Below are 24655 nucleotides of genomic sequence, written 5' to 3'. Positions count from 1 at the left end.
CGGTCTATAGTTACCTGGGTCCTCCTTCTTCCCCTTTTTGAAGACTGGAGTGACATTTGCTTTCCTCCAGTCCTCAGGCACCTCTCCCGTTTCCCAAGACTTGGTAAAGATGATGGAGAGTGGTCTAGCAATGACTTCCGCCAGTTCCCTCAGCACCCGCAGGTGCATCCCATCTGGACCCATGGATTTATGGATGTCCAGATTGCTCAACTGGTCTCTAACCCATTCCTCATTGACTAAGGCAAACCGCTCCGTTGACCTGACTTCATCTGAGGTCTCAGGGGTACAGGGCTCTTCAGGACTGCCTGCAGCAGAGTAGACAGAGACAAAGAAGGCATTCAGTAACTCTGCCATCTCTGTATCTTCTGTCACCAGGGCACCCATCCCGTTCATCAGTGGGCCTACATTGCCTCTGTTGTTAGTTTTGTCTGCCATGTATTTGAAAAAGCTCTTTCTGCTGTCCTTGACCCTTCTCGCCAGGTTTAATTCTAAGGAGGCCTTAGTCATCCTAGCTGCCTTCCTACATCCTCTAGCAGCAGCCTTATATTCCTCCCAAGTGGCCAGTCCCTCCTTCCATGACCTGTAAACTCTCCTCTTCCACTTGAGCATACCCAGCAATTCCCTATTTAGCCACGCAGGTCTCCTGGCCCTCTTCCTTGACTTCCTACATGTCGGGATGCTCTGATCTTGAGCTCGGAAAAAGCAATCCTTGAATGCCAACCAACTATCTTGGGCCCCTTTACCTTCAAGCAGCCTTGCCCATAGGATTTCCCCTAGCAACTGCTTGAAAAGGCCATTTGATGTGGTACAGCCAGTGCCAGAGAGCTTTAGTAAGTTCTGGTGTCTACAGAGGTATCTTAAACAGGTTCAAAGAAGAATAATGAAAACACTTCTGAGAATATATTATACATTATTTAGGGAAAGATTCTGGTTAAGTAGAGAGAAGATTATAGAATGATTTTATTACACTTGTTAAGAACCAAATCAGGGACAGAAATTTGACTTCTGATGGCTCCTCAACCTTGCAGACATAGATATATGAACAAATTCAGGTCTAGAAGTTGAAACTAAATTCAAAATAGAACTAAACCTCATTTTTGCAATAGCCAGCTGGAACAAATTAATCAAGGTAATGGGGTTTTGCTGGTGATTTCAAGTCAAGGTTCATACATGTGCTGTAATGCAAGTATTGTTGTTGCACCTAAAGCTGTAATTAATGTAGGAAATTCTTGTAATTCATTTCCAGGGTCAGACCAGACAGCCAAAGTGGCCCTCACTATCCTCAAAATTAAGACAATTGTTCATTTAATTCTCAGTTTTGTTTGAAGTTCTGAGTTACCTCCATTAAACAGCTTTTTCCTATGCAAGCAGGAAAGTGCTGAGGAAGAAGGACTTGCTGAAAGACTTGTTATTAGCCAAGACCACAACTAGCAGTCCAAGAAAGGTGGTTATTCTATCTCTGAGAAACTTGTGAAGCTGTACTTGAAATGTGCAGCTGGTGTATTCATGCACTGAGTTGGCACACATGATGGCAAAGAGGTCAATGGGGCAGGCAACACAAGGGGAAGAGATTTGCTGTCCCTAGTCCCTAATGAGAAGTTCTGGAGAAGGAAGAGCCCCTTGGGAGGGGTGATGTGGAAGAATGGATAGCAAAGGTTGCAAATTACAGCAAGGGAAATTCTGACTCCCTACAAAGAAGGAAAAAAACCCAATCAGGGTGAAAAGCTCTGGATCAGGTAGCCCAGACAGTGGACAAGCAGTTTGCTGCGGAAACAAAGTCTTTCAAAATTTTCAAACCTGACAAGACTCTGAGCAACATGAAGAGCGGGCTGCACAAGACAACTTCCAGAACTTCCTTCCAACCTAAAATATTCTGTGCTAAGATTCTATTTATTTGTGATATGTGCTGTAAATCGAAACTTAAGCTTAGCTATATGGAATGATAAAATTCTGCTCTTTAACACAGAAAGTAGGTCCTTTCAGTACATAAAAAGTCATTCATCTCATGGACAGATGTTATTATTTTCATCTCACTCACTCCATAAAACATGCTGCAGTAAAGTGGATTTTTCTAACTGTAATAATAACAAAATAAAATACTTGCCTGTTTCCTTTCTCCAGCAAGCGCTTTCTTACAAATCCAAAGCAAACATAAACCCACCGACCTCAGAAGCATGATCAGTCCACTTACTTGAGCAGTAAGAATTTTTCACTGACTTGAAAACATATAAGTAAAGAAATCCCAAAAGCCTGGAATTTAATTAAATATTTGTTTGTGGTTTCAGAATGTTATGGAATCACTACAGGATTCCTGTGTCTTCCCTTAGCACTTTTACATACATCCTAGAGAAAAGAAGCAATGTTTTCTACTGCAAATGTAGTTCTATATATGGCAGCAGCAGCTTTCTTTCTGCCGTTATTAAGTGTAGGCTTCCAACAAGGCCAGATTAAAAGAACAATGAGGTTAGGAGCACACTGCAAAAAACGAATCAATCTAACAGCAAAGAAGATAAGCTCCCCAGCCTATTTTAGTATGTTGAAAAACAATGGGTATTTATTTTCAAAGGATTAATGTTTTTTGTTTTATTTGCTATTTAACTTTGTACAGTGAAAAGTGTATCAAACCGTAAGCAATCACTTTAATCTAGAGTAATGGTCTGATCCTTTAACTTTACCATGTGAAAGGTTATCCAGATAAGCAGTATCTTTTCATTCCTACATACCACAGTCAATTCTTTCATAAAAAGAACTAAGAGCAAAATAAGAGCTGAATTAATCTTTCAATGAGTATTGTTACTGTACTTCATTCTTGCAAAATATGCAACCTTCTGTTAAAGCAATTCACAAAAAAATAACAAATCAAGCCCTGTTTTCACCACTTTGAAAACATGCTCCTTGGTCATATGTATGCTGATTATCATCTTTTGGTGTAGCATTTGTCCACAAGCATCTGAAAATGAAGACTGAAAAGGCATTTCCATGTATATTTACATAGATGTTTTTGACAGAGCTACCTGTCTGGTCTCAGGTGTGGAGTGAAGAGCATACAGCATACACAACAAAGTTATTCTTCACAGGATCTGAACTGATGCCTAGCCTCTGCATGGCTAAAATGATGTCATGACAGATTGACCATCTTAATCTTACAGTTCTGTTCAAAAAAGACTCTTTCTCATTCCTGTTAAAAAGCAACATCCTGTGAATTTAATATTACATCTAAAATCTCTTCAGTTTCAGAACTGAGTTTTTCATCTTTCAAGATTATGTTCTGCATTATCCTCAGTCATGTATTGTTTGTTTAATAAGTCTGGTGAAAGATTCAAGATATTAACTGATCTGAGACAATAACTATTACTTCTTGCACATAAGCTTCATATTAAGCACAGAACAATGAAATACAAGGCGTTCTGAAAAGCAAGAGTCCTTAGCTGAGCTTTCATTTAACCTAATCTGATAGGTATTTTCATAAGGTAGATGTCTCACTACATCAGTACCAGTATATTTTCCAAAAATTCCCAAGCAACTTCTTTCATATGCAAGCTCCACTGACAACAGGTTTTCCTGTGTCCTTTAAGAATTTTTGAACATGCTTCATCACAGCACTGAACAAATATATTTCAGCACCAACTTCTGTTTCTGAAAGTAATTGCATCTTATTGCCCAGTTAATTCTTGACCTTTCTGCTGACTGAATCATGATTAGGAAAGGGTGGAAATACTTTTTTTTCAGCAAATATATCCAGAGCATATTTGCCTTTCATGATCATTTCAAGTCTGTGTGCCCTCAAGACAGAAGAGTACAGGCTTGTCTGGTGACACAGTGATCACCTCTTCAAGAGCTACAGCCGAAGCATCCAACCTTGACAATGGAAGTCAGGCTCAAATTACCCACGTCCTCTGGGTTTTGAAGTGCTGCTGATCTGAAACTTGTGCCGATGTGAAAATCAGGACCCTTTTAGACTGTGAGCCAGGATGTTCACTGGGAATTTGCCCATTGAATTTACTCAGTTTTGCATTAGGTAGCTACTTACACACCTAAGTATGGATTTAAGAGAATGCACAGTTCAGATATGACTCCTCTCAATTTGTAGTTACATTATTGTCAGCCATTGCCCCAGACAATGGCAAAAGAATTTCATTCAGAGTATTTCGCAGTGCTTTAAAAGGGTTCAAATAAACTCTAGGACTGATAACTATTTTTATTTTATGTATCAGAAACAAGTCTTAAAAGATAATAATTAGACAGAAGACTAAACTTTTTAGAACATGAATTCACTGAGGTGTTTTCCGGTTTGTGTTCTTTTGTGCTTATTAGGATTCCTAATGACAGAATGACACTTTGAATTAAACGTCCATCAACAGGTTCAAAAAGCTCAGCGCATTACCTTCATGCAAGTGTTAAACCTATTATTGATATACCATCCAGTGAAAGTAATAAAAACAATCTATTAGCTGGTATGTTTTGTTCCTGGGGATGTGCAAACTGAAAATCAATATGAACAATGTGAACATTTTGAGGCAACACTGGTGCTGCTTGTTTTGAAAATAAGAATTGTTGCTTATGTTGGTACATTGTAAAATATTCTAGTATTTTCTTTAGTTCACCTACTAGTTTTAAACAAAAAACAATAAGCTCACTGGGGAATCTGCCTCTGACACAACACTGAATTTCTCTTTATGAACTGAATGCAATCTGTCTGACTAGAACATTGAGGACCAGTAATTTACTACCTTGGCTGCAATTTAAAGTGCTCACCCAATGCAGGGATTGAAGCTTTCATTCTATAATTATAGAGGAATCAAAGAAAGACTAGCGCACTAATGTATTGAGCTACAATGCTAGCTATTTATAGTCATCACGTCTCAGGCAATATGTTTTTAATACGTTAGGATGGTGTGGTTGTCAGAAACAATCCTTTTTCTTTGTTTCCTTATTTTTTTTTTAAATATAGGCTCCCTAAAATGGCTGAAAATGCAAATTATTTCTAAAGCTTACAGTCTCATAATATTTTTAAAGGAAAGAAAAGATCTTCTGAAATTTATCAGGATTAGAAAATGTTAGTTTTGGTCCTTCCTCTGTAATAAGGTACAAGGAACATCAGAATAAGGTATGTACATTAAAAAAAGTCAAACCCCAAACCACCATGATGCGTAACAAGGTTAAGACCGTAGGTTTGGGTTTAAGATCATATTACCAAGCGAAATACTTCATACCACTCCATGAGTCCAGTTGCCTGATTGAAATTTGCAGGTTAAACTCTCTTTCTCAGATATAATATTTTGGCTGCAGTTTTACAGCAGTCATCTAACAAAGAGTCTAAGGGATGGGTTTGTTGCATTTATGCTCGGATCTCCTGTGAGCTACCTGGACCACCAGTGTTTCCTATCACTAGCTGAACTATGTGTTATGAATGATATTTGTTATGCAGCTGCTAACTCTAGAGAGAGCCATGTTTTTGTTTTGTTTATTAGTTTGGCTGTAAGAAAGCATTACCTGGATAAAACCATCACCTGGATAAAAACAAAGCTTTCTGTGGGGACAGCACTAAACTTCCATCACGAAAGTTTTTGGGGGTCCAGTGAAGAGTTTATGGACAAAAGAGAAAAAAAAAAAAAAAAATCCTATTAATCCTATGGAAGAAAAGCAAGATCTCAGTAGTTACAATAATGTCCCTCTTACAAGAGGTCTCCCTTAACTTGTATTCTGACCTTCCTGGTATATATTGAGGCTTGAATCCATGCCTGACTGATTAAGGATCCCATGTCTCCAGATTTACCAAAAGCTGCCTTTCCCCCTCACTATAGTGACCATGTCATCCTATCCCTTCTCCTCTTTTTGATATTCCTTGACAGCTTCAAGAGGCCTATGGTTCCTCTGGAAATAGGGTCGAGGCACTCCTGCACTCTCAGATAGTTTTGTGGGAAACGGAACATTTTTCTACAGTTAAGTCCTTTTACTGTAGGAGAGTCTTTCCAGGCAATTCAGATCAATTCCTTCAGCCCACTAATAACACTTATCAGGTCGTCCCTTATTATGTTGTTTGTAGGGTGCCCAGCACAATGAAGCCTTACATTTATTGGGACTTTTGATGTCATATTATTGTAGAAATAATTATTAATAATGGAAAACAGGTTGAAATTATTCATGAATAACCTGTTATGAAGTTGATTTAGTGTCTGGAAAATCCTGACTTGCATACCCAATTAATTCATACACTAACTCAACATTCAAGTGACAGAGTTTTCATCAAAAGCTCTCTGCACCTCTGCTTTCCTCTGACTGTGGCTGAGCCTAACACTCAATTCAGCAAGCAAGAGGGTTTTCTGCACTGTTCCAGCTCAGTGATCTCATGACACTCACCTTAACTAGTTTCTTGTATCAAAGATTGACTCAACTGAGCATTTTCAGGAAGAAAACTGAAACACAGGGAAGGGTCTCTGGGGCAGACTGACGACACATCCTGGCAGTCCATCATGCTTACCCAGGAAAATTGAGGATGGTTTATCCTTGTCCACAGCCAGCTAATAGATGCTTACAGACTCTGACCCATACCTGTTTTCTGTGACTGTCTCCATTTATTCTTGGACCTATAAAGGACTGAGGTGTAGGGTAAGCCTTTTGACTGCTTACACACTTGGCTTTCAGCATGTGAACCATTTACCTGGTAGAATAGATGAGCCCATGGCTACTTGTCACTCTTCTTTCTTTTTATCAACTAGATCCCCCTGGCATGAGAGCACCCAAAGTCACTATCCTCCCTCACAAAACTTGGGGCCAAAAAGTCCATTCCTCTGGCTGGTTGCAAACTTAAGGAACCTAAATGGGTTAAGTGTCAAGCCCTTACATTCATTTCTCTTCCCTTGTTCATTTGGTCACATCTCTGACATTACTGACTGATGTGGGATTGTCTGCACATTCAGAGCTGACAGCCAGGTTACTTTTTGACACCCAGGAGGAATTTAATTGCTTTTTTATACACTGATTGCAGTGTAGAGTGTGCCCTTGGTAGCAATAAGAGCTTCAGGATAAAATAAAAAGCCAAGGTATAAAAATTCCTGCAGCCAGCATGAAAGCAGAGACAAAGCCTCATCTTTCCTGTTTTTTTTTTCTCTAAGATAAGGCATTTTGCTGTGTTATTCAGGAAACAGAAATCTTCTGTATGTACAGATCTAGGAAAATAGTTTCATTTTGCCAGAAAAGGATATAAGAAGGGTAAATATGAGATGCAGTTAATGGGAGACAGTACATGTATGAAGGCAAGCTCTGGTATTTAACGTTGGTTCCAATTTAGAGATATTTGTATGGATAAATTTCCAATGTTTGTGCCATCTCTATCCATTTATTTTATGTACTGTTCAGTGTCTATTTCTGAAATCCTTCCCTGCTATTTCGTCTGGCCTTACCCACCTGAAAGGTCGATGCTTAAGCTAATTGCCTTGAATATCTCTAGCTCTGGACAAGGCAGACTCCCTATGGAAGTGTCTGCCTCCCTTATCATTTTCCTGCAGCAAGAAGTTCTTCAGACCTCATGCCTATCATTAGCTGAGGCAGACCTCATCACAACCACATAAAATATCATACACTATCAGCTCTAGTAATCTGTTTCTTGCAGTGACATGTTTTCCAGTCTGTTTTCCAGTGGTGACATGGGCCACTTTCTCAGTGCCCTATCCTCAAATAGCTGAGTAGCAGGTAGAAATTGTTTTTCTCAGGCCCCTTAAAAATATGCAATTTTTCCACGGAAGGAAGTAAGAATGACTAGAGATTGAGCTTAACTGATGGTATGACTGGGAAGCTGTCCTTATAACTGCCCTACATGGTACAACGACCCTGGCCTGGAGTAATTAATTTACTTCCAATGTCAAAGTAATTTGTTGCAGCTGCTGAGCAGTCCAAACTACACAAGCACTATTATAACTTAGGATAGTTGGTGTTACTAATGTTGAATTGTATCATATTTCTTACTGTGCTTCTAAAGCTGAAGATAGATATGCGAACAAGAGAAAAAACATCTGAAGTTGTATTCAAGTTCTCTGTTAAATAACATGCAAACTTTGAAGATCTTATCACACGCATATACATATGCGTGTGTGTGGGGTGCGTGTACACCCACGTATATGTGGTGCTACATAAATAACAGATAGAAATGGACCATATTTGCTTTCTTTTCTATGAAAACAGGCAGTAGAAAGAGGAAAATAAGGTGAAGATTTTAAAATAATTAAGAAAAAAATATCCCCTAACCTTTTCTTCTGTTACCTGACCTTGGTTTCCACAGAAACAGGATCAGACACATCAGTAGCAAGAAGACCTCTCACTTAAAGGTGTCACCTACAGAGAGTAACTGGTACCCAACACAGACACACTCCCCAGCATGAACACTCTGAGAGCTCAAAGTGTCGATGCACGTCTGCTGTCAGTGGTTTGAAGCAAAATATTAAACTTTCAAAGGAAGAACAGGAGGACCAGACCCTCTGCCCTCTGTAAGTCAAGTCTCTTAGACATAGTTCCTGCTAGGCAGGAGAAAAACATAGGTGCCTAACACCATCAGTTACTTTGGGTTACTTTGGTTTCATATCATATCAATGTATCTGTATCTATATCTATATCTGCATCTCTCAAATTTACACCAAAAGGGCAAGGTCTGTTTTTGTAAGCAGAAAATCACATGCTGCCAAGCTGAGTTGCTGTTGAATAAGCTGCCAAAATCCTTGGAAGGGTCCTGCACTGAGGCAGGATATGGCTATGGAAACATCTCACCCAGCTGTAGCAGTGACTAAGTCTGGGGTCCCATCAATAGAATGTTCTACAAGCAGGGAATGAACACTGTCATAGCCTCACTGAAAGCAAGCCAAAAAAGAAGCCATTTTCCATAAAATCCTGGCCACATATAAGCGGCTGACCCTGGGTACATCATTTACTTCAAATTCTTATTGATCCTGTCTTCCTGTGTTCTGACTCACTAGGGCCATCCATCCACTGTACCCCAATGTCCCTGACTCAGACCTGACTCTCATGGCTCCTGTTCATGCTCAGATTTTTCCCATCCCAAAAGTAAATCTTGCTCAAGAGTAACAGCATTACAAACAGAACTCTGTTACTTAATTAAAGTATGGAACCGATTACTTGTAATGATGTCATCAAAAGGCTGTTTGCTAAAGTACAGAACTGGAATAATTTACATAGAAAAGATTAGAGATGGACCACAAATAACCCACAAACCCACAGTCTTTTTTGTTTCATTATAAAACAATAATGGAGTCAGTTGTTGGCATCAGAGTTATTGACAATACAGATACATATCAAGCTTATTATTGAACCTGACATTCCCAGTTTATTTTCCCTTTTGATTTTTTTAACACCCTATGTTTCTTGTTTAACAAATTGTTCTCAATATGACGTATTCACAATAAGCCCATAAGCACAAACTGAAACACAATTTCCTGCTAGCTTCAGTAGAAATACATTAATCCACTGGATATTTCCCAGGACAATATTATCTCTCATGTGCAGGCTATATTTCTCTCATTCAGCTGCAAAGGAGAGAACAAAATCCTTGAAAATCTGTTTGAAAAGTGACATGCAAGAAAGTCATAGGTAAACTGCCTCTTGCTCATGTGAAGACTTTCCTATCTATCTATCTATCTATCTATCTATCTATCCATCCATCCATCCATCTCTTGTCATCCATCTTCGTTGTAGCACATCATTTACTAAACCCCTCCCTGAACATGACAGTGAAGTTAAACAATGAAAGAAAGGCAAGAAGGTAGTTAGGCTGCTGTACTGATTGCTTTGAAATGCTATTGTCATCTGTTTCTAACTGCTTTGTACCACAAGAACACAATTTGCATATCAGGAAAGGAAGACTTACTGTCTGTGTCATGTTTAAAGACAGACATCTTTTAAATACCTACTGCTGTTATTCACCCTCACATTTTCAAGGCCACACACGCTGCCATACATTATAAAGATGCAATATTAAATGCTACCAAGACTCTAGGTGTGGTTGATTACCGGCCTTTTATGACCCACAAGGCTAAACCATTAACTTGTTCTTCACTGTCTTGTCAGCTGGCAATGAGAAATGCTTTCCTCCAAAACAAATAAAAAAGAAAACTAGTTTAGAACTTAGAACTTACTTAGAATAAGTTCTAAAGACTAAGGAGATTTCCCCACTTTTTCCACTCTTCCTCTTCCTTTTTCTCCCATCCCCTCCTTTACCCCCACCCTGTAGGAAGCTACCTGGTTTAAAAGTGGGTATGGAGATCCTCCCGTCCTGCTGATAGCTAATTACAGCAGAAAGCGAACTCTGTGATCAATCCACTGCAGAGGCTTGGTTTGACTCTACTTGATTTGTGTGGTAGAAAGAAGATCAGTAGTTACGTGAATTCTTTTTGTCCCCTGCCCTTGATTCAAGCATCCCTAACAAGTCAGCCTTTGACATTTCAGGGTAATAGGTGGGTTTAATTAATGCTTAATCAAACCACTCACCCATTCCACTAATAAGCACCTCTGTCTTCCTCAGTCCTTGCAATAGGATTGTGGTTTCAGAGGCACTACCATCAGCAACAGGTGAGTGCTTTTGTTTTTCCAACTAGGAAGTATTCGTGTGTCTATCTGAACAGAAAATACTTTAATCTTAAGAGGTAAGGGCCATCCAAAATAAGCTCCTTTTCACTATGGAAATAATTTCTCTAGGATAGGAACTAAAACATTTATTTGGTTGATGGTGTACAGACAGGAAAATCCCAAGCATAAATAGAAGACTTGCTGCTGAATAGAAATAGAAACCAGAAAACTTGAAAGGAGTGCATATTATGGCATTGATCTTGAAACTGCCTCTGAAGGACTGGCTTTTGCATGTCTGTGAAACTGTATGAATGCACACAGGCTCTCCTATGAAGATCTGTAGAGGAAGGTTTGGAAGTGAGAGTGAAAGGTGTTAGAGAGATGAACACAGCAATGTGGTTCTGCATAGGTGGTTTTGTCTTTGACCATAGCTAGAGCTTTGGGTGCTTTGAAGAAAAAGGGCTTAAAAGTTCTGATTTGGAAATGCATCTAAACTGAACTTTCAGGCTTGGCAAGCAGAGAGGATTTGTCCTTGGTTTGGGAAGAACAGCCCTTGGAACTCCAGAGGGAGAGAGCAGAAAAACAGATGGAAGGAAATTAATTCAATAAAAATAAATTAGACCTTTTAAACAGTATTGTTTTTAATATTTATGATGCAAAGAAGATTTGCATTTTTCTGTCAGTAAAGTATATGTCTCCATTTGACCTTCACTCCCTAAGTGAATGCTTTATTTAGCCTGAATGGCAGACATTTTTCTGTGTTTTCATGGACATTTTGAGAAAACCTGGATGCTGCTATTTTTATTTTTAAATTCACATTGTAAAATGATCCTTGATGATAAGAAAATGGTAATATTTGCTCATACTACATGACTGGATCAAAGTAGCCAATGATCTGTATCTGGGTTGCTACAGCGTGATGTATTATACTTCATACGATTTGCTGCAGGCAGAAATCTTAATTAAGGCCTTTCCTAAAGAGTGACCTTCAGGGACTGCATTTTTGAATTGGTGTAAAAATAGATAAATGCCCTAACAGCATTAGGGGAGCTGTAGAAAAGTACATTTCTCCATCTCGTCTACACAAACAATGATTATTTGCTGCTATTACCAAATGAGTTGTGAGGCATTTTCAGCAAACAATCAGCGTTAATGTGTGCAGAAAGAGATTTCAACCTGATGTGCAGAGCTCAGTTACACTGCTTCTCCTTCACTTTCAATACAAGTCGCACATATAATTTGAGAATATACTCCCCAGGGCTCTACTCATCCATATTCTACCACGCTCATGGATATTCACTGTTTTGGGGTCCCTCTAATTAGCTTGCCACATGTGGTGTCTTCCTCAGCTTTCATCAATAATCCCCTTACCCAGCAAGCAGTAGCATCTGGGTGGGTATGGCTGGGCAAGAAGGGATTGTAGAGAGCAGTTAGGAGTAAATTAACCCTACTCACAATAGTTTGTAACAGTAGATACAGCGATGGGGGTTCCTAGTGCATACAAGTACCTCCAGGCTGGTTTGCTATGAATTTGCAGCTGAAATATCCTTAGGATGCCAGACAAGGGATTTTCTTTTTTCTTCCACCAAAATCAACTTGCTGAACCTCATGGTAGTTTTGTGCTGTGGTCACACAGGCTGAAATAAGACCACCAGCTTCACCACCTGCTGTGGATTCAGGCTTGGATATGATCTCCAGAGGCAATAGGAGAAGACGTAGTGCAAGCACTCCTAGACCCTCCACAGGGCTGTGGCATGTCACAACACACACATTCTCAGTGGTGTCAGTTCTGGGCTGGCTTTTCTGATGTCCCCAAAACTGCTGCCTCAGCTGAAAAATTTTGGTGCCTGGTTGAGAACACCATGTATCAGATAAGGAAAGCCGATTTCAGTTGCTGTAAGTTGAATAAGGCACTTAAATTTTGAAGATGAAATATGCTTTCAAAGTAACTTTTGAAAAGCTTCTGACATGAGTTATCCCCACCCTGCTCTACAATGCAGCTTTTTTCACAGGCAAAGATGAAATGAAATAGCTGCTGGAGCTTATAGAGAACTCTTGTCAAAGTCAGAGCTTTTGTCTGCTTTTTTTTGACAAGCAGAAAAACCCTGGCTTTTTAAAGCTAAAGCCTATTGTGAGAGACACAAACCAGACTCTTGGCTAGACTCACCCGGACTATTTCTACTGAAATAAGACTGTGCTATCAGTTTACACAAGCCAAGGAACTGGCTGTACCAGGGAGGACAATGTGCTTGCAGGGAGTGCAGAAGCCCAGGAAGCAAGGGCATGGCACACATGGAGGAACCTGAGCTGCCCGACGGGCCAAGCTCCACCCCATCCCCCCATGGGGATTCACTGGGCACTGTTGTCACTGGTGGGACTGGTGGGACCAGCCAGCAGGTGGTTCTCAAAGCACTGCACAGTGTGATGCCGGTGTTGATGCAGCACCAGATCTTGTCCAAGCCATTTGCATGAAATGTGCCTAACAGCCCCTGCTCATAGTTCTTACCATCATGCTTTCCAGTAAACAAATGTTCACTTGCAGGTCCCAGAGTCTCCAGCTTGATAGGGCTCACCCCTGGCATGGCAGGGACACTGTGGCAGGTGGGACAATTTCTCTTTTTATTCCCAGTTCTGTTACTCCTCTTCAAACGTGATCTGAGGAAAATGACCTCATCTTGCTGTTACACTTTCCCAACCTACAAAACAGAGCTAATTTTGCTTGTCTGAGGGGAGCAGAGAAAGGCCAAATGCTTGCCAAAGAGCTTAAACTTGTTCAGATGCAAGGTGCAACAGATGCACAGGACGATGACAGCAGACCTTCCCTCTGAAGCATCACACCACAAAGCCTGCTAGCAGTCCCAGTAACAGACGGGAAGCCATCCATGCTGTCCTGTGACATCCCTTCCCTCCTGCTATCACAAGAGTCATGGGGTCAGTGCTCCAGCATGACTAGAGTGCCGTGATCTCACACCGCCTCCTCCACGCGCTGTGCTGTACCCAAAACGGCTTCTCGGGCTGAGTTCCAGGCTGCTTGGCTGACAGAGCCCAGAGCTAAGGAAAAATAAATAATGAAGCAAAGAGACAGCTCACTCTAAGCCTCACACGTCGTCGAGGAGATAACAGCCCAATTCGTACAAAGATCTGTGCTGAATCATTTGCCACATCAGTATCAGAAGCTCTCAGCTTCATTCAGTGGCGCTCTCATCCAAACTGAATGCAAGATGACAGTGTTAATACATCAGCGCCTGCAAAGGCAGCTGTAACGAAATCTGTCAGTGTTGCCCCTGCACCAAACACTACTTGAAAAAGCAGATGTGTAGCTCAGATTCAGTTTATTACTGTCTGAACCTTCCTCACTTGCAAAACCAAAGTGTGGTTAAGAGGGAAAATCCCTTGCTACTGAAGGTTGCAGTAGCTGTTGTGTGTAGCTGTTGTGTTCCCAGCACAGTGGGAACACTATCTGGAGCCTGCTGTATTATTATTAATTATTATTATTTATTATTATTTATTATTATTATCTGACAATAGTAATAATATCAAATTTTGAAGACCCAAAAATATTTCAAGGTGTTTTAAAAGAGACCTCATAAAATCAAAATAGCCAGACTTTCTGCTATTACAGTGTTTGGACAGTATGGTACCCCTTGGAGAGCAGAGCCACGCTACCTGTTAAAGCAGTATGCTGCGGCTCAGAGCTATGCCAGTTTTACTCTGTGCCCCGGGCAAGTCACCTTAGGTAACACTTTCATAATTGTGCAGTGCTTTCAGAGCTTAAATGCCATTTTCAGCACCTAATCCTACTGACTGCTAATAACATACAGGCTTATATATGCTTAAGTCATTTCTGAAAATGAGATAAAGTCTCCTAAATAATTTTGGAACTTTCAAAATGAATGAACTCATCTGAGCTAGTTACTCTGTGTTTCCTTTACAGTTACTGAACAGAAGCAGGACTTAGGTGTAACACAACCCATCTGTCTTCCCTGAGATCCTTTGCATTGTCTCCTGCATGAGGAAGAAACAACACAGGCACTAGAAATGCCAGATTCTCTTCACTGATTCTAGACAGCTCCAGTGGTGAAGTCTCTACTGTAGCATCTAATATTAAGCTAACTGCACTCATACAACTTGAGTCCTGCTGTGCAAGAAAGATAACAACACATCCCATCCCCTTAGCAAGACTGCTCTCTGCTAAAGCCTGTCCAGCCTTGTAAGTCTGCACCATGAACACAGTATGCTACAGCCTTGTTTCATGTTCTCCAGGTTGCAACACTCAAAAGCAGCATAAACAAGTCCTAAGAAGACAGCTGTCAGACACTGAGGAGTACGAGATGTTTTGTCATCCCAGCCTACACTCTTACTACTTTTTTCCATGGGAGAGACACAATTGCAAGCAAAAGAACCTGCCAGACTGTAGAAACATTCTTTTCCCTTCTCCTGACCTTACAAGGCAAAACAAAGTCTCCAGCAGCTCCCCTGTGCTGCTGAACATGAAGAAAACCGTTCTGTTGGCCAGTCTGCCTGTCCTTTGCAATGTGTGAGGAAAGCCTTGCTCTCCATCCTGAGCAGAGCTGATATGCAGAAAGATAAAAAGCCTTTTCTTCTCATGCTTTGTGTATTCTGGTAATTACAGCGAGTCAAATGGATGCAAGTAGAGGGCTCTTTTGGTAATTGCCTATCTCTAAGGTATAAAACGATATATTACATACTATCTACAAATTAGGATTCAAAAGCAAAAACGTGTGCAATTTTGATTTTAATTGCATTTTTACTTCAAACATCTATTTTTCTCCCTGGTGCAAACAGACCTGAGCAATCTTGCAGAGATCAACAAAATCTTCCACAAATGCCAGGCATTTCTCTCGTGGTGGTTCTTGGCTCTCTAAGCATTTAATTTGCTAACTTTGACAGAAAGAGCTGTCTCACTGTGTCACAGCCTGCTTATTTTTAAATCAACAAATATTTACTATACACTGCATTTTAAAGGATACAATTATTAGTATACCTCTGTTTGATTACCAGTGACACAGTAATAATACCAGCAGCTGCTGAATTGTAAGTGAAAATAACCCTTTGTTCTCATTTTTCTTATCTGCAGACTATAACAGCACTCATGGGGACAATAACCTATGAAATAGATTAAAAGCCTGTTAAATGCTATTTTCAGCTTGGCAGATCACCAAACCCTAGCTTACCCTTAAGCTCTGCTTCCTTTTAAATATTCCTTTTAGTATAGCCACGTGACAGCAGTAATGTGTAGTTTTACAGTGATTAACTAACTGCACAAACAAGAGGTTTTAGGTTTATAAACTGAGTGGCGCTGCTCTCACAGACTGCGCTGCACCAAAGACAGCAAGGCTTCTGGAAGATGCTGTAATGGTCTAATTTGCCAGTTTTCCCTTTTGCCTAATGACTTTAAACTAAAGAAGGAGATACTGTCGGTCTCCTATTTCTGGCAGGCAGCGTTGAACACCCTCCTTTGTCTCCATCCCCTGTTTACAACACTAGATTAGCAGGGGAGTAATTCATATTTATTCACTGGATAATTCTGAAGAAGTTTCCAACATGATGAGTGCTGAGGGGAGTCATCAGTGGAAATGATGCAGCCCTGGGCCATTCTTGGTGTGCCAATATGCTTTTCTGAACCTTTGCTGACTTGGGACTACTTTATCCATCTGAACAGGAGAACAAAAGAAAAGGAAGGAAAAAACAAACAGAAGGACTAAAAGGACCAGTAAACTGCAAAGAGCTTCTAATACTGTAGGGGGACTTTTTGTGAAATAAACAGATGGGGAAGACAGGGAAAACACAGGTCTTACAGAAAGGGAAAGGAAGCTCTAGTACCAGTGGAGGAAGAAGGGCAAAGGCATTGGTAGACTGGTACTGCTTAGCTGGAAACAGTTGTTTTCCCAGGGTATATTGTTTCTATTCAGACATAGAAAGAACAGCTCAAAAGGATCTGGGTTTTCTGCTTCTTGAACTATTTTAGCACCTTGGGTTTTGAATAGAAACTCTCCCTTGCAGCTTCTCCTGAAGAAAGCTTGGTTGGAACTGTAACCTTTAACTCCTATTCAGTCTTTTTGAATGAAAACAAGTTTGTAGATAAAATCCCAAGAACTTAAGAATTCATCTGATGGGAAGCATCATAAATAAAAATTATGCGAGCTCTCACCATCTTCTGAATAGCTGGAAATAAAAATAAAAAAATGTGTAGTTATGGACATTTCTTTAAGGACATTTCTTTTAAAATTTTAAATTGGAAATTATCATCACACTTCCATCCTGAGAACGAATAGCTTTTTCTCTTTTTGATGTATAAAGTCCAATCAACCTCTCACTGAAGGGAAAATAAGAATCCATGAAATTTTATGCTGTAAGTAATACAGCACTGCTACTTCAGCTTGCTAAAGGCACAAAGATTTCGCGCACACTTACACATTTAAAAAAATAAGAATTTGCCCAAGACTAAGAAATTCCTATTTATCCAGGCCAAAGTCTGCTGCTTTGACAAGATCGACACATGGCAAGAGTGTCAGTGCAAAAGCATCCAAGAGCCTTTAAGGCACTCTGTCCTCCTCAGCAACAACCCAGCCCATAGTTCTTCAGTTCCAGGTGGTTCCTGGAGGCTCCTGAGCTGGAACTCAGCTGCTCTTGGAACAAGGCTGTTATGTTCTTTTCAGAACACACATAAAACATTGCTCTCCAAATCTCTTTGTATTTTTCCTTGCTTGCTGCTGAACTGTGATACTCCCCCACAGACTTTGTTCTCCCTTCCCTTTATCCCTACATTGATATTCACTATGATGTGGTTTTTACGATGTGGCTGGACATCATGCTCAAATACACTTCTAGTATAACCAGTATCCTGATACACACACAAAAAAATTCAGTCCTTCATGTCGGTATATCAATTGTATCGCTGCTAGAGATGACAGGTATTTTAGCATTTATTGCATTCCCTGCTCCAACTCCAGTGTGCATCAGAGACATCTGAAGGAGACAGTCCTGTACGCTCACAGCTGTCCAGTACTGGACAGAATGCTTACAGCTGTAATTTCAAAGAAGTCTTTGCAGGTCGGATATCAAAACTGCACTGCAGCTTTAAAAGGGATGGTGTTTTAAGGCCCCAACTGGAATATTTTTGCACATGACATTTTAATGCACATCTTCAGGTTTTTGCTCATTTCCCCAAATCCTGGAGTTTCACTTTGAGCTGTGGGTTGAAGTGAACACGAAACATAAAGTGAAACTCAAATGAAAGCTCTAACTGTTACCTACTTTCAGAAGAAAACTTCAAATCCCACTAGACCCGTCTCTGAAGAATGCGTCTGAAGCAAAAGCTTAGTTCTCTTCCCCTGATGTGTGCTATTATCTTTGTGCCTTAATTTCACCCATTTGCTTGTAACCCATAAGGAAGGGAGCATGTTTCTATACACTCAGCTGACCTGGTTAGGGAGACTGTGTTTGCAGTTAAAGCAGCAATATCACATACAACTGTAAAAATTAACCCTATCTAAGTGTATTCCTGTTACTCTGGAAGTAAATTGAAGCTATAGGATTTAATCCTCCTCTGATTCTTCTGTACTTTGTGATACCAGAATGCTGGGTTTATAACCACAAGGGTGCTGGGAAGTTACTGATGATTGCTGAACACACCAACATTCTTGCGACGGAGGCAGGAAAAACACACAAAGGTTCATTATAAGCAGTGACCTGGATACTAGTACAGGAACAGAAGATTTATCAGCTATATTCTGAGCATTATTTTTGCTTTTCTCATCCACTGCCACTTTTTATTCAGTCTTACGAAGGTTTCCTGGAAAAGTTGAAGAGCCCTGAGCCTGAACTCTTGCTATTGTATAACCACAAAGCATGAGAGATGGACCTCAAGAGGTCATCTAGTGCATTTCTCTTGTCATTTTCTACCCCAGAAGAAATTGTTTTTTCTTAAATGATTTTTAAAAGGCTGATCCAAAAAGCCAGTGCATGTTGCCAATGTAGGATTTTCTCATAATGCCACATAGATCACAACAGTTTTAGCGGGGCTCGGGTACCTGCATGATGCTGATCACTGGAATGTGAACAATGTAGTCAAACTGTGAACATTTGTAATTTTATCCAAAACAGTGGGTTTTCTGGCCATTCATTCTTAAAAACATAAACCAGCAAGGAAACCCCAGCCCCACATGACTGTAATCAGTTTGCAGCTTCCATTCCTGTGAAAAGAAAAGCCTTCCTTGCCTGAAATGGGCCAGATGGCAGCCCTATAGGTTGCCACTCCAAAGTGCCTCCAAGCAGAGCTCTCTGTACTGCAGCCATTGTTACAGCAGCCGTTGTTACAGCAGCATATGCTTGAGAGATGCAAGCTGGTTGCCCTGAATCTAGCACTCTAACGCTGCATGCTGGGCTTCCTCGCATCCATGATTCATTGCTTGCCTTCCAAACCTCTCCATGTTTCCTTTTTTTGCTGTTGTTTTTAAAGTGAACCTTTGCTTACCAGAAATAGAAAAGCACAAACACAAATTTGTGTGTACAGATAGTCTCTTAATCTTTGCATATTCTGTAATATGTAAAATTGAATAGAGAATTTAACAGGTTGTGTTTTCAAATCCAGGTCTCCACAAAGCCAAATGGAGGCACAGTTATTAGGCCCTGATAAGCAGTACTATGCCTAGAGGTGATTTGTTTGGATTGTATGATCTACAAGGACATTAGAGTGGGCACTGCAACACCAGGGAGCACCCACATTCACCTGTTCATTACTGTATTAATAAAAGCAGATCTCTGCTTAGTTGCATGACCGGGAGAAAAGTTCTAGCTCCCATAGGCAGACTCAGTCCCTTGGGAATCAGCGCTCAGCATTTGGGGAAAACAGCTACTCACAGCTAATGAGTTAGGTTTGTCAAGGGACAGACACTATAGAAGGTAAAGTGACAGCTTTTACACCTGGCATAGTTAAACTGTGGGAATTCTTGCGGTGGGATACTGTGCACAGTAAATGGTTTCCAAAACCAATTAAATGAATTACTGGAAGAAAACTCTAGCAGGAACTACTGAGGTCATACAGATACTCATGATCCTGAGCTGCAGATCACAGGAAGCTGAGAACATACAACAGAAAAGTATTGTAAATCCATTGTCTGTTCTTACACTCTGCCCTAGACATCCAATAGGGCCATTGTCAGAGACTTACTGAAGAATGTGAAGAATATGAGTGATTTATCTGAACAAATCTACAAAACTACTTGGCTACTCATGGCAGGCTGACACCTGGGCTGATGTTCTCACTGGTAAATCCTGATGAAAAGCAATGCTATCATGCAGTTGGCAAGTAACAGAAGTGAGACTGGAAGGGTTACACTGTCTTAAACTTAGGTGTCTGGTGTTGCAGTGACTAGGGAACTGTCTCATCTCCAGCTTAAAACCCTGCAGTTGAATTGAGCACCCTGGGATGCTCACCAGACTCACTAAGGGTTAATATACTCAAAATAGTTGGGAACAATTTGTCTTCTCCCATAGAAGGAAATTAAAATAGGTAAGATGAATCCCACATGAAAAGTGCCTATTTCTCTTCACTGACCACAAAAGGAACTGCTGGTGACTAGCTGTCATCTGACACTAAGGGAACACTAGCTTAGCTGTAGACATTCCCAGTGTGGATGTCTAAAATTAGGTGAAACACCGAGTCTTCATGCTATGAAGCAGCATATGGATACCAGCCCAGATTTCTTCTGGCTACCTAAAGTGATTTTCACCCAATGTTATCTTGAGGCAGTTGGGATTGACCATTGGGACCTACCTTCATTAACCGGAACCAGAACAAGCATCTCTGAAACATGTCCCCCAGGATTTACAGTGCTGAGTTTAGTACAATGACAATTGCTCAAGCATCCCACGAGAAAGCCTAAGCTGGGAAGAAATATTACAGTGTCTCAGGCAGCCTGAGCAACAAAAGGCTGAAATACAGTACTCCCCTGCCACCACAAGTCTCCCCAGTGCTAACTTCTGACAGTGTGACAGCAAAGTTAAGGCCCAGTACCTTTAGCTGACAGATGACCTTTAGATGACTAAAGCTCTGGTAGGTTTATTCCTAAGTCCAGAAAGCAAAGCTAGGCTTATAAAGATTTGCAAAGGCCATGGACATACTGTTTCTGTAGATTTTTTGAGCAGGCTTTTTCACTCACAAATGGTAGCAAAAGCTATTCTGGTAATACTCTATGAAAAACAGGGCAATAAATTGGTGTCATTTTAGTGGATTAGGACTGTCACATCAGCTGCCACAGCTTTCATCCTGTGTCATCATCTGTGCTGCTGCCATTCTCTGCTCCCATCACATTGCAATAGTTGCTGACATTACAGTTAAAGGTGGAGTCAAAGGCAAAGCATGTTCTGAAAAGAACTGGAAAAATAAAGGGGAAATGCTGGTATTAGAACTATAAAAAGGAGGGATGATCTTCTGGTAAAAACATGGGTTTTAGCTGGTATCAATGCTAGTGAACATTCAAACATTTTTGTTAAATACATTTATTTGCATAAAGACAAAGTGGATTGTGTATACTCTGATTTCTAAATATGAGACTACTTTAGCTTTCTTGAAACCTTAAGAAGGATGACTGATGAAATGTCTGATGCTTTCTAGGTAGGAGAATATAAAACAATTACTATGGAACATATGACTAATATCTTCTAAGAATGGTCTTGTACCCTGTCAGGGGTCTCGCATTGTGCAACCTTGAGCATGTTGTTCATACATCAGTAGTAAACAGATGTGAATGACTCATAGAGGAATTTAAGGTGACCAGAAGGACTAAATATCCAACTGAAATACCCCCAGTGTGTTTTGACTCTCCTAGCATCACCAAAAGAGTCCTTCTTATCTGTCTTTTAAGGCCCCAGAGTATGAGGGACTGAGTGCAAAGTATTATTTCTGTAACATGATAAAACACAGGGCAATTTTATGTAAGAAGGACATACTTGGAGTATTGTGTGCAGTTCTGGTGTCCTCAACATAAAAAGGACATGGAACTGTTGGAGCAAGTCCAGAGGAGGGCCATGAGGATGATCCAGGGAATTGGAGCACCTCCTGTATGAAGACAGGCTGAGGAAGTTGGGGCTGTTCAGCCTGGAGAAGAGAAGGCTGTGTGGAGACCTCATAGCAGCCTTCCAGTATCTGAAGGGGGCCTACAAGGATGCTGGGGAGGGACTCTTCTTTAGGGACTGTAGCGACAAGCCATAATGTAGAACAAGCTGCAATGGGTTCAAAATAAACCAGGGGAAGTTCAGGTTAGATATGAGGAAGAAGTTCTTTACTGTGAGGATGGTGAGGCACTGGAACAGACTGCCCAAAGAAGTGGCAAATGCTCCATCCCTGACAGTGTTCAAGGCCGGGTTGGATGGAATCTTGGGTGGCATGGTCTAGGGTGAGGTGTCTCTGCCCATGTCAGGAGCTTGGAACTAGATTATCTTAAGGTCATTTCCAATCTAAACCATTCTATGATTCCATGATTCTGTTATCCATATATGTATTTATGATGCCTTAAAATAAATCAAAATTATTTGTAATTCACATTTGAGCACAATGCATAATCCACAACATGAATGGATTAGAAATGCCATTTGGGCTGGAAGGAAAATGCCCCTTGAAGACTGAATCCAAGCCTTTCCACTGTCAGCGATCTGGGATAAAGAGCAGTCTGTTTTGAGAACAAGCCTTTAGCTGCCCATGCTGGAGCAGGCTCCTGGCAGGACCTGTGGTCCTATGGGGAGAGGAGCCCACTCCTGAAGTAGGTTTGGTGGCAGGAGCTGGGACCCCAAAGGGGACCCACACTGGAGCAGTTTGTTCCTGAAGGGCTGCAATCATGGAAGGGATCTGGGAGCTGGAGCAATTCATGAAGAACTTGTTTGTTTTGTGTTACCATCTAAATCCCTCAGAAATGGTTTTGAATTTGGATATATAACCCCCTTTTGTTTCTCTGAGTATCCCCACTTAATTTGTTTAGGCTTTCCTTATTTCTTGTAAACCCTAAACATAACACTTTCAGTTAGATAAATAACTTTCTGTGATTTCTCATAATCTATTGCTGAGGTGTAGGGTAAGGAAAGGATTTAAGATCTGATTTATTGAGTCACATTAAACTTTAAACAGCATTGCCCTTATGTTGTCTCCCGTTGCTCTCTTTTGATTTAAGAACTTTTACCAAAATGATTAATTTATTTTCCAGTTCTGATGTAATTTTCTGTGTCTTCTTTTTTTTTCACAAAAAGCATTCATCACTAGGAGGTTCTTGCCACACAGACCTACTCACATTGACCTGTGTCTTGCAGGCAGTGTGATGGATTCAGATAAATCTGCAGGTCAAAATGGATATTCATCTCTTATTCCTGAAACAGTAGTCAGCTACGGATCTGTATTCTGGCACCAGGGCCAATATTATTGTCAGACAGACGCTTAATGAAGCTTTGAATACAATGTGAAAGTTGTCTTTGATAATGACACTTGTCTGAGCCAGCAACCTTTTGCCTTGCAAATGATGAAATGCTTTTCACAGTACCACACTGTGCTGTAGTAATAAAGTGTTAAAGCAAAAGCCTCATGACAATCTTTGGGAAATTTCTATTTAAGGCTGCTTTTAATTCTTATGTATTCTGTATTTCCTTATCCATTTTATTAAGGTACATGAACCAAATTCTCCCCTACCCAGCCACAGCTGCAAAGTGTCAGTGTTGCAAAGTCACTGTTTCACCACTTCAGCTTTAAGTCAGCTAACATTAGAAGGCAGCAGATTCTCTTATGTTCCTCTAAACCCCTGTTTTTTAGAAAGGACCTGAGTTTTGCTTATTTTTCTGTACTTGTTTTTCTCATGAATATTCTCTTTTCTTCTCTCATTTCCCTCCAGACTATGAGTATTGGAATTCACATCTTGAAACAAGTCTTTTATATGGTTCTATACCTCATTCTAGATGTTGCCAGGAGCATGGCTGATTTGATGTTTTGCCTTGACTCTGGTTCAGGGTCCATTTAGAAAGTTCTGTCATCTTTGTTAAAGTCTTATTCTGGTATCAGTTGTTGTTCCAGAGAACGTATTGCCATAGGTGATCAGCACAGTGAGAAATGGGTTCAAGGAAAGAGTCAAGATCCAGACAGTTGAAAGCCATGAAAATAAGAGTCTTAAAAATAAAACACAGTACTGAACAAGGAGCCAAGGGTGGTCTGTGATGAACTGATCAACTCATATCAATCTGTGTTGTTGATGTGACAGGTCACCATGTGTTGGACCATCTGCTTCCTCTTCATCATATTCTTCGTCAGCCTTTTGTATAGTAGTGCCCAGTAATTTAATGCAAAGGTGGCAAACATGAGGCTGGATGATCTTCCGGACACATGGCAGGAAAAGATACAGCCTCCTGATTAGCTAGAAGAAGGCAGTTTTACCTTAACCATGTCCTGAGTACTCAGGAGAACAAAGTATATGGCACCTGGTTAAGATGGCAAAACATTAATGGATCCCTTACACCAAGGGAAACCGTTGTTTTAATCAGTTCTTTAAGGTTTTCTCTTCTCGCTACCTCCAACCACGTGGTTCAAATTTAATGTCATATTTATTTGAGCAGGACCTTAACACAGAATTAGGGATGGTGGCACAGAAGCGAGTGACCAACCAAAAATTGTGATCATGTTGATTTTAAAGAAAATCAGTAAGTTAACAGAAAGAGAAGTCTTTAGAAATGTTCAATGTTTTGAACGCCAGTTCCTAAAGAAGCTACTGTCCTCGGGCCCTGACACCTGACCCCTCCTCATTCCTGCCAAGCTCTGCCAGACACACATTATCTTGTTGCCACTGCCAATTCACAGCCCGGGCTGCCCATCTCTCCTGCTCACCTGGCAATGCATGTCCATGTGCAAGGGCTGAGCTGACGCGGAGTGTTTCTCCATGGGGGAAGAGGAAGGCTCAAGGAAATCAAGAAGAGAGCTTTACAGCAGTAATAGCTCCACTCCAGTTGGCTCATCATTAGGTAATTATTATTTGTGGAAAATATATTCACATTAAGAACCCTCTCTTGCAGACATGCCTGCCACATTGAC

At 40.6% G+C, this 24655-nt stretch overlaps 1 protein-coding gene and 1 long non-coding RNA gene across 2 annotated transcripts in view; one reads left to right on the top strand and one right to left on the bottom strand.

The window, feature by feature from the left end:
- ADARB2 (adenosine deaminase RNA specific B2 (inactive)) overlaps nt 1–24655 on the bottom strand; it is a 307618-nt gene that overhangs the window by 149008 nt on the left and 133955 nt on the right. The gene's annotated exons all lie outside the window — the stretch shown is intronic.
- LOC130603031 (uncharacterized) lies at nt 10417–15180 on the top strand. The gene is made up of 2 exons (XR_008973050.1): nt 10417–10649; nt 14507–15180. It is a non-coding gene; the product is annotated as an uncharacterized LOC130603031 (long non-coding RNA).

The sequence above is a fragment of the Pezoporus wallicus genome, unplaced genomic scaffold (assembly GCF_028554395.1).
Source record: "Pezoporus wallicus isolate ANWC-B61680 ecotype Strahan unplaced genomic scaffold, APGP_CSIRO_Pwel_v1 contig_3847, whole genome shotgun sequence".
Lineage (NCBI taxonomy): Eukaryota > Metazoa > Chordata > Aves > Psittaciformes > Psittacidae > Pezoporus > Pezoporus wallicus.
Note: the sequence above shows the minus strand (reverse complement) of the source record. Positions and strands in the feature narration are given on the sequence as shown.